This window comes from Lathyrus oleraceus, chromosome 7 (genome assembly GCF_024323335.1).
Source record: "Lathyrus oleraceus cultivar Zhongwan6 chromosome 7, CAAS_Psat_ZW6_1.0, whole genome shotgun sequence".
NCBI classification, from domain to species: domain Eukaryota; kingdom Viridiplantae; phylum Streptophyta; class Magnoliopsida; order Fabales; family Fabaceae; genus Lathyrus; species Lathyrus oleraceus.
In genome coordinates, this window is record NC_066585.1 from 389,065,468 (window position 1) to 389,075,733 (window position 10,266).

Below are 10,266 nucleotides of genomic sequence, written 5' to 3' on the forward strand. Positions count from 1 at the left end.
TAGTTGTACGTTATTTTCACAATTTGTTTTGTTTTCCATAACTTTAACCCATCTTAGTTTATATAAACTGTCATTTTCTTTATTTTTTTTTTATGGTCATTTTTTAAAACAACATATTATGATATCAATAAATTATATTTTAGAATTCTAGATTTAGAAAAACCCAAATATCAATAATACGTTACAATTTAAATCAATAAATTTAATCATATTTTATTTTTATATTTTCTCTGTTTTTAGTGTTTAAAAATTATATATTTAACTTTTTTTTAAAAAAAGTTTAAAATAAGTAAATAATTCTACCAAGGTTGATTTGGAATAGTGAACATAGTCACCTTGAGAAGGCTACTATAGGTTTCATGTTGCTAATAAAAGTAGTTGTACGTTATTTTCACAATTTGTTTTGTTTTTTACATTACACATCTTAGTTTATATAAACTGTCATTTTATTTATTTCTTTTTTTATGGTCATTTTTTAAAACAACATATTATGATATCAATAAATTATATTTTAGAATTTTAGATTTAGAAAAACTCAAATATTAATTCGTTACAATTTAAGTCAATTAATTCAATCATAATCTTTTTTGCATTATCTCTATTTTTAGTGTTTAATAAAACATATATTTAACTTTTTTTTAAATTTTTTTTAAAATAATTAAATAATTCTACAAAGGTTGATTTGGAATAGTAAACATAGTCAGTCACCTTGAGAAAGCTACAATAGGTTTCATGTTACTAATAAAAGTAGTTGTACGTTATTTTCACAATTTGTTTTGTTTTTCATAACTTTAACCCATCTTAGTTTATATTAACTGTCATTTTCTTTATTTCTTTTTTATGCTCATTTTTTAAAACAACATATTATGATGTCAATAAATTATATTTTAGAATTTTAGATTTAAAAAAACTCAAATATCAATACGTTACAATTTAAGTCAATAAATTTAATCATAATATTTTTTGCATTTTCTTTATTTTTAGTGTTTAAAACATATATTTAAATTTTATTAAAAAAAGTTTAAAATAAGTAAATAATTCTACCAAGGTTGATTTGGAATAGTAAACATACTCACCTTGAGAAGGCTACTATAGGTTTCATGTTACTAATAAAAGTAGTTGTACATTATTTTAACAATTTGTTTTGTTTTTCACAAATTTAAACCATCTTAGTTTATATAAACTGACATTTTCTTTATTTCTTTTTTTATGGTAATTTTTTTAAAACAACATATTATGATATCAATAAATTATATTTTAGAATTTTAGATTTAGAAAAACTCAAATATCAATTCGTTATAATTTAAGTCAATTAATTTAATCATGATGTTTTTTGCATTATCTCTGTTTTTAGTGTTTAAAACATATATTTAACTTTTTTTATAAAAAGTTTAAAATAAGTAAATAATTCTACAAAGGTTGATTTGGAATAGTAAACATAGTCACCTTGAGAAGGCTACTATAGGTTTCATGTTACTAATAAAAGTAGTTGTACGTTATTTTCACAATTTGTTTTGTTTTCCATAACTTTAACCCATCTTAGTTTATATAAACTGTCATTTTCTTTATTTTTTTTTATGGTCATTTTTTAAAACAATATATTATGATATCAATAAATTATATTTTAGAATTCTAGATTTAGAAAAACTCAAATATCAATAATACGTTACAATTTAAATCAATAAATTTAATCATATTTTATTTTTATATTTTCTCTGTTTTTAGTGTTTAAAAATTATATATTTAACTTTTTTTTAAAAAAAGTTTAAAATAAGTAAATAATTCTACCAAGGTTGATTTGGAATAGTGAACATAGTCACCTTGAGAAGGCTACTATAGGTTTCATGTTGCTAATAAAAGTAGTTGTACGTTATTTTCACAATTTGTTTTGTTTTTCATTACTTTACACATCTTAGTTTATATAAACTGTCATTTTATTTATTTCTTTTTTTATGGTCATTTTTTTAAAACAACATATTATGATATCAATAAATTATATTTTAGAATTTTAGATTTAGAAAAACTCAAATATTAATTCGTTACAATTTAAGTCAATTAATTCAATCATAATCTTTTTTGCATTATCTCTATTTTTAGTGTTTAATAAAACATATATTTAACTTTTTTTTAAATTTTTTTTAAAATAATTAAATAATTCTACAAAGGTTGATTTGGAATAGTAAACATAGTCAGTCACCTTGAGAAAGCTACTATAGGTTTCATGTTACTAATAAAAGTAGTTGTACGTTATTTTCACAATTTGTTTTGTTTTTCATAACTTTAACCCATCTTAGTTTATATTAACTGTCATTTTCTTTATTTCTTTTTTATGCTCATTTTTAAAACAACATATTATGATATCAATAAATTATATTTTAGAATTTTAGATTTAAAAAAACTCAAATATCAATACGTTACAATTTAAGTCAATAAATTTAATCATAATATTTTTTGCATTTTCTTTATTTTTAGTGTTTAAAACATATATTTAAATTTTATTAAAAAAAGTTTAAAATAAGTAAATAATTCTACCAAGGTTGATTTGGAATAGTAAACATACTCACCTTGAGAAGGCTACTATAGGTTTCATGTTACTAATAAAAGTAGTTGTACATTATTTTAACAATTTGTTTTGTTTTTCACAAATTTAAACCATCTTAGTTTATATAAACTGACATTTTCTTTATTTCTTTTTTTATGGTCATTTTTTTAAAACAACATATTATGATATCAATAAATTATATTTTAGAATTTTAGATTTAGAAAAACTCAAATATCAATTCGTTATAATTTAAGTCAATTAATTTAATCATGATGTTTTTTGCATTATCTCTGTTTTTAGTGTTTAAAACATATATTTAACTTTTTTTTATAAAAAGTTTAAAATAAGTAAATAATTCTACAAAGGTTGATTTGGAATAGTAAACATAGTCACCTTGAGAAGGCTACTATAGGTTTCATGTTACTAATAAAAGTAGTTGTACGTTATTTTCACAATTTGTTTTGTTTTCCATAACTTTAACCCATCTTAGTTTATATAAACTGTCATTTTCTTTATTTTTTTTTATGGTCATTTTTTAAAACAACATATTATGATATCAATAAATTATATTTTAGAATTCTAGATTTAGAAAAACTCAAATATCAATAATACGTTACAATTTAAATCAATAAATTTAATCATATTTTATTTTATATTTTCTCTGTTTTTAGTGTTAAAAATATATATTTAACTTTTTTTAAAAAAAGTTTAAAATAAGTAAATAATTCTACCAAGGTTGATTTGGAATAGTGAACATAGTCACCTTGAGAAGGCTACTATAGGTTTCATGTTGCTAATAAAAGTAGTTGTACGTTATTTTCACAATTTGTTTTGTTTTTCATTACTTTACACATCTTAGTTTATATAAACTGTCATTTTATTTATTTCTTTTTTATGGTCATTTTTAAAACAACATATTATGATATCAATAAATTATATTTTAGAATTTTAGATTTAGAAAAACTCAAATATTAATTCGTTACAATTTAAGTCAATTAATTCAATCATAATCTTTTTTGCATTATCTCTATTTTTAGTGTTTAATAAAACATATATTTAACTTTTTTTTTAATTTTTTTTAAAATAATTAAATAATTCTACAAAGGTTGATTTGGAATAGTAAACATAGTCAGTCACCTTGAGAAAGCTACAATAGGTTTCATGTTACTAGTAAAAGTAGTTGTACGTTATTTTCACAATTTGTTTGTTTTTCATAACTTTAACCCATCTTAGTTTATATTAACTGTCATTTTCTTTATTCTTTTTTATGCTCATTTTTTAAACAACATATTATGATATCAATAAATTATATTTTAGAATTTTAGATTTAAAAAAACTCAAATATCAATACGTTACAATTTAAGTCAATAAATTTAATCATAATATTTTTGCATTTTCTTTATTTTAGTGTTTAAAACATATATTTAAATTTTTATTAAAAAAAGTTTAAAATAAGTAAATAATTCTACCAAGGTTGATTTGGAATAGTAAACATAGTCACCTTGAGAAGGCTACTATAGGTTTCATGTTACTAATAAAAGTAGTTGTACATTATTTTACAATTTGTTTTGTTTTTCACAATTTAAACCATCTTAGTTTATATAAACTGACATTTTCTTTATTTCTTTTTTATGGTAATTTTTTAAAAAAACATATTATGATATCAATAAATTATATTTTAGAATTTTAGATTTAGAAAAACTCAAATATCAATTCTTATAATTTAAGTCAATTAATTAATCATGATGTTTTTTGCATTATCTCTGTTTTTAGTGTTTAAAACATATATTTAACTTTTTTATAAAAAGTTTAAAATAAGTAAATAATTCTACAAAGGTTGATTTGGAATAGTAAACATAGTCACCTTGAGAAGGCTACTATAGGTTTCATGTTACTAATAAAAGTAGTTGTACGTTATTTTCACAATTTGTTTTGTTTTCCATAACTTTAACCCATCTTAGTTTATATAAACTGTCATTTTCTTTATTTTTTTTTTATGGTCATTTTTAAAAACAACATATTATGATATCAATAAATTATATTTTAGAATTCTAGATTTAGAAAAACTCAAATATCAATAATACGTTACAATTTAAATCAATAAATTTAATCATATTTTATAAACTCAAATATCAATAATACGTTACAATTTGAAACATATATTTAATTTTTTTTAAAAATGTTTAAAATAAGTAAATAATTCTACAAATGTTTATTTGGAATAGTAAACATAGTCACCTTGAGAAGGCTATTATAAGTTTCATGTTACGAATGAAAGTAGTTGTATGTTATTTTCACAATTTGTTTTGTTTCTAATAACTTTAACCCATCTTAGTTTATATAAAATGTCATTTTCTTTATTTCTTTTTCTATGGTCGTTTTTTTAAAACAACATATTATGATATCTAAGTTATATTTAAGAATTTTAGATTTAAAAAAACTCAAATATTAATACGTAAATATTTAAGTCAATAAATTTAATCATAATGTTTTTTTGCATTTTCTCTGTTTTTAGTGTTTAAAATAAGTAAATAATTCTACAAAGGTTGATTTGGAATAGTAAACATAGTCACTTTGAGAAGGCTACTATAGGTTTCATGTTACTAATAAAAGTAGTTGTACGTTATTTTCATAATTTGTTTTGTTTTTCATAACTTTAACCCATTTTAGTTTATATAAACTGTCATTTTCTTTATTTCTATTTTTATGGTCATTTCTTTAAAACAAAATATTAAGATATCAATAATTATATTTTAGAATTATAGATTTGAAAAACTCAAATATCAATACGTTACAATTAAAGTCAATAAATTTAATTATAATGTTTTTGCATTTTCTCTGTTTTTAGTGTTTGAAACATATATTTAATTTTTTTTAAATGTTTAAAATAAGTAAATAATTCTACAAAGGTTGATTTGGAATAGTAAACATAGTCACCTTGAGAAGGCTATTATAGGTTTCATGTTACTAATAAAAGTAGTTGTACGTTATTTTCACAATTTGTTTTGTTTTTCATAACTTTAACCCATCTTAGTTTATATAAACTGTCATTTTCTTTATTTCTTTTTATGATCACTTTTTTAAAACAACATATTATGATATCAATAAATTATACATTAGAATTATAGATTTTGAAAAACTCAAATATCAATACATTACAATTTAAATCAATAAATTTAATCATATTTTATTTTTGCATTTTCTCTGTTTTTAGTGTTTAAAACATGTATATTTAATTTCTTTTTTAAAAAAGTTTAAAATAAGTAAATAATACTACCCAGCTTGATTTGGAATAGTAAACATAGTCACCTTGAGAAGGCTACTATAGGTTTCATGTTACTAATAAAAGTAGTTGTACGTTATTTTCACAATTTGTTTTGTTTCTAATAACTTTAACCCATCTTAGTTTAAATAAACTGCCATTTTCTTTGTTTCTTTTTCTATGGTCATTTTTTTAAAACAACATATTATGATATCAATAAGTTATATTTAAGAATTTTAGATTTAAAAAAACTCAAATATCAATACGTAAATATTTAAGTCAATAAATTTAATCATAATGTTTTTTTGCATTTTCTCTGTTTTTAGTGTTTAAAATAAGTAAATAATTCTACAAAGGTTGATTTGGAATAGTAAACATAGTCACCTTGAGAAGGCTACTATAGGTTTCATGTTACTAATAAAAGTAGTTGTACGTTATTTTCATAATTTGTTTTGTTTTTCATAACTTTAACCCATCTTAGTTTATATAAACTGTCATTTTCTTTATTTTTATTTTTATGGTCATTTCTTTTAAACAAAAATATTAAGATATCAATAAATTATATTTAGAATTATAGATTTTGAAAAACTCAAATATCAATACGTTACAATTAAAGTCAATAAATTTAATTATAATGTTTTTTGCATTTTCTCTGTTTTTAGTGTTTGAAACATATACATTTAACTTCTTTTTTAAAAATGTTTAAAATAAGTAAATAATTCTACAAAGGTTGATTTGGAATAGTAAACATAGTCACCTTGAGAAGGCTATTATAGGTTTCATGTTACTAATAAAAGTAGTTGTACGTTTTTTCACAATTGTTTTGTTTTTCATAACTTTAACCCATCTTAGTTTATATAAACTGTCATTTTCTTTATTTCTTTTGTTATGATCACTTTTTTAAAACAACATATTATGATATCAATAAATTATATATTAGAATTATAGATTTTGAAAAACTCAAATATCAATACATTACAATTTAAATCAATAAATTTAATCATATTTTATTTTTGCATTTTCTCTGTTTTTAGTGTTTAAAACATGTATATTTAATTTCTTTTTTAAAAAGTTTAAAATAAGTAAATAATTCTACAAGCTTGATTTGGAATAGTAAACATAGTCACCTTGAGAAGGCTACTATAAGTTTCATGTTACTAATAAAAGTAGTTGTACGTTATTTTCACAATTTGTTTTGTTTCTAATAACTTTAACCCATCTTAGTTTATATAAACTGCCATTTTCTTATTTCTTTTTCTATGGTCATTTTTTTAAAACAACATATTATGATATCAATAAGTTATATTTAAGAATTTAGATTTAAAAAACTCAAATATTAATACGTAAATATTTAAGTCAATAAATTTAATCATAATGTTTTTTGCATTTTCTCTGTTTTTAGTGTTTAAAATAAGTAAATAATTCTACAAAGGTTGATTTGGAATAGTAAACGTAGTCACCTTGAAAAGGCTACTATAGGTTTCATGTTACTAATAAAAGTAGTTGTACGTTATTTTCATAATTTGTTTTGTTTATCATAACTTTAACCCATCTTAGTTTATATAAACTGTCATTTTCTTTATTTTTATTTTTATGGTCATTTCTTTTAAACAAAAATATTAAGATATCAATCAATTATATTTTAGAATTATAGATTTAGAAAAACTAAAATATCAATATTTTACAATTTAAATCTATAAATTTAATCATAATGTTTTTTGCATTTTCTCCGTTTTTAGTCTTTAAAACATATATTTAACTTTTTTTTAAAAAAGTTTAAAATAAGTAAATAATTCTACAAAGGTGATTTGGAATAGTAAACATAGTCACCTTGAGAAGGCTACTATAGGTTTCATGTTACTATTAAAAGTAGTTGTACGTTATTTTCACAATTTGTTTTGTTTTTCATAACTTTAACCCATCTTAGCTTATATAAACTGTCATTTTCTTTATTTCTTTTTTATGGTCATTTTTTTAAAACAACATATTATGATATCAATAATTTTATTTTAGAATTTTATATTTAAAAAAACTAAAATATCTACGTTACAATTTAAGTCAATAAATTTAATCCTAATGTTTTTGCATTTTCTCTGTTTTTAGTATTTAAAACATATATTTAACTTTTTTTAAAAGTTTAAAATAAGTAAATAATTTACAAAGGTTGGTTTGGAATAGTAAACATAGTCACCTTGAGAAGGCTACTATAGGTTTCATGTTACTATAAAAGTAGTTGTACGTTATTTTCACAATTTGTTTTGTTTTTCATAACTTTAACCCATCTTAGCTTATATAAACTGTCATTTTCTTTATTTCTTTTTTTATGGTCATTTTTTTAAAACAACATATTATGATATCAATAAATTTTATTTAAGAATTTTATATTTAAAAAAACTCAAATATCTTACGTTACAATTTAAGTCAATAAATTTAATCCTAATGTTTTTTGCATTTTCTCTGTTTTTATTATTTAAAACATATATTTAACTTTTTTTTTTAAAAGTTTAAAATAAGTAAATAATTTTACAAAGGTTGGTTTGGAATAGTAAACATAGTCACCTTGAGAAGGCTACTATAGGTTTCATGTTACTAATAAAAGTAGTTGTACGTTATTTTCATAATTTGTTTTGTTTTTCATAACTTTAACCCATCTTAGTTTATATAAACTGTCATTTTCTTTATTTTTATTTTATGGTCATTTCTTTTAAACAAAAATATTAAGATATCAATCAATTATATTTTAGAATTATAGATTTTGAAAACCTCAAATATCAATACGTTACAATTAAAGTCAATAAATTTAATTATAATGTTTTTTGCATTTTCTCTATTTTTAGTGTTTGAAACATATACATTTAACTGCTTTTTTAAAAATGTTTAAAATAAGTAAATAATTCTACAAAGGTTGATTTGGAATAGTAAACATAGTCACCTTGAGAAGGCTATTATAGGTTTCATGTTACTAATAAAAGTAGTTGTACGTTATTTTCACAATTTGTTTTGTTTTTCATAACTTTAACCCATCTTAGTTTATATAAACTGTCATTTTCTTTATTTCTTTTTTTATGATCACTTTTTTAAAACAACATATTATGATATCAATAAATTATACATTAGAATTATAGATTTTGAAAAACTCAAATATCAATACATTACAATTTAAATCAATAAATTTAATCATATTTATTTTGCATTTCTCTGTTTTTAGTGTTTAAAACATGTATATTTAATTTCTTTTTTAAAAAAGTTTAAAATAAGTAAATAATACTACCCAGCTTGATTTGGAATAGTAAACATAGTCACCTTGAGAAGGCTACTATAGGTTTCATGTTACTAATAAAAGTAGTTGTACGTTATTTTCACAATTTGTTTTGTTTCTAATAACTTTAACCCATCTTAGTTTATATAAACTGTCATTTTCTTTATTTCTTTTTTATGGTCATTTTTTAAAACAACATATTATGATATCAATAAGTTATATTTAAGAATTTTAGATTTAAAAAAACTCAAATATTAATACGTAAATATTAAGTCAATAAATTTAATCATAATGTTTTTTGCATTTCTCTGTTTTTAGTGTTTAAAATAAGTAAATAATTCTACAAAGGTTGATTTGGAATAGTAAACATAGTCACCTTGAGAAGGCTACTATAGGTTTCATGTTACTAATAAAAGTAGTTGTACGTTATTTTCATAATTTGTTTTGTTTTTCATAACTTTAACCCATCTTAGTTTATATAAACTGTCATTTTCTTTATTTTTATTTTTATGGTCATTTCTTTTAAACAAAAATATTAAGATATCAATCAATTATATTTTAGAATTATAGATTTGAAAAACTCAAATATCAATACGTTACAATTAAAGTCAATAAATTTAATTATAATGTTTTTTGCATTTTCTCTGTTTTTAGTGTTTGAAACATATACATTTAACTTCTTTTTTAAAAATGTTTAAAATAAGTAAATAATTCTACAAAGGTTGATTTGGAATAGTAAACATAGTCACCTTGAGAAGGCTATTATAGGTTTCATGTTACTAATAAAAGTAGTTGTACGTTATTTTCACAATTTGTTTGTTTTTCATAACTTTAACCCATCTTAGTTTATATAAACTGTCATTTTCTTTATTTCTTTTTTATGATCACTTTTTAAAACAACATATTATGATATCAATAAATTATATTTAGAATTATAGATTTTGAAAAACTCAAATATCAATACATTACAATTTAAATCAATAAATTTAATCATATTTTTTTTGCATTTTCTCTGTTTTTAGTGTTTAAAATATATATTTAATTCTTTTTAAAAAAAGTTTAAAATAAGTAAATAATTCTACAAAGGTTGATTTGGAATAGTAAACATAGTCACCTTGAGAAGGCTACTATAGGTTTCATGTTACTAATAAAAGTAGTTGTACGTTATTTTCACAATTTGTTTTGTTTTAATAACTTTAACCC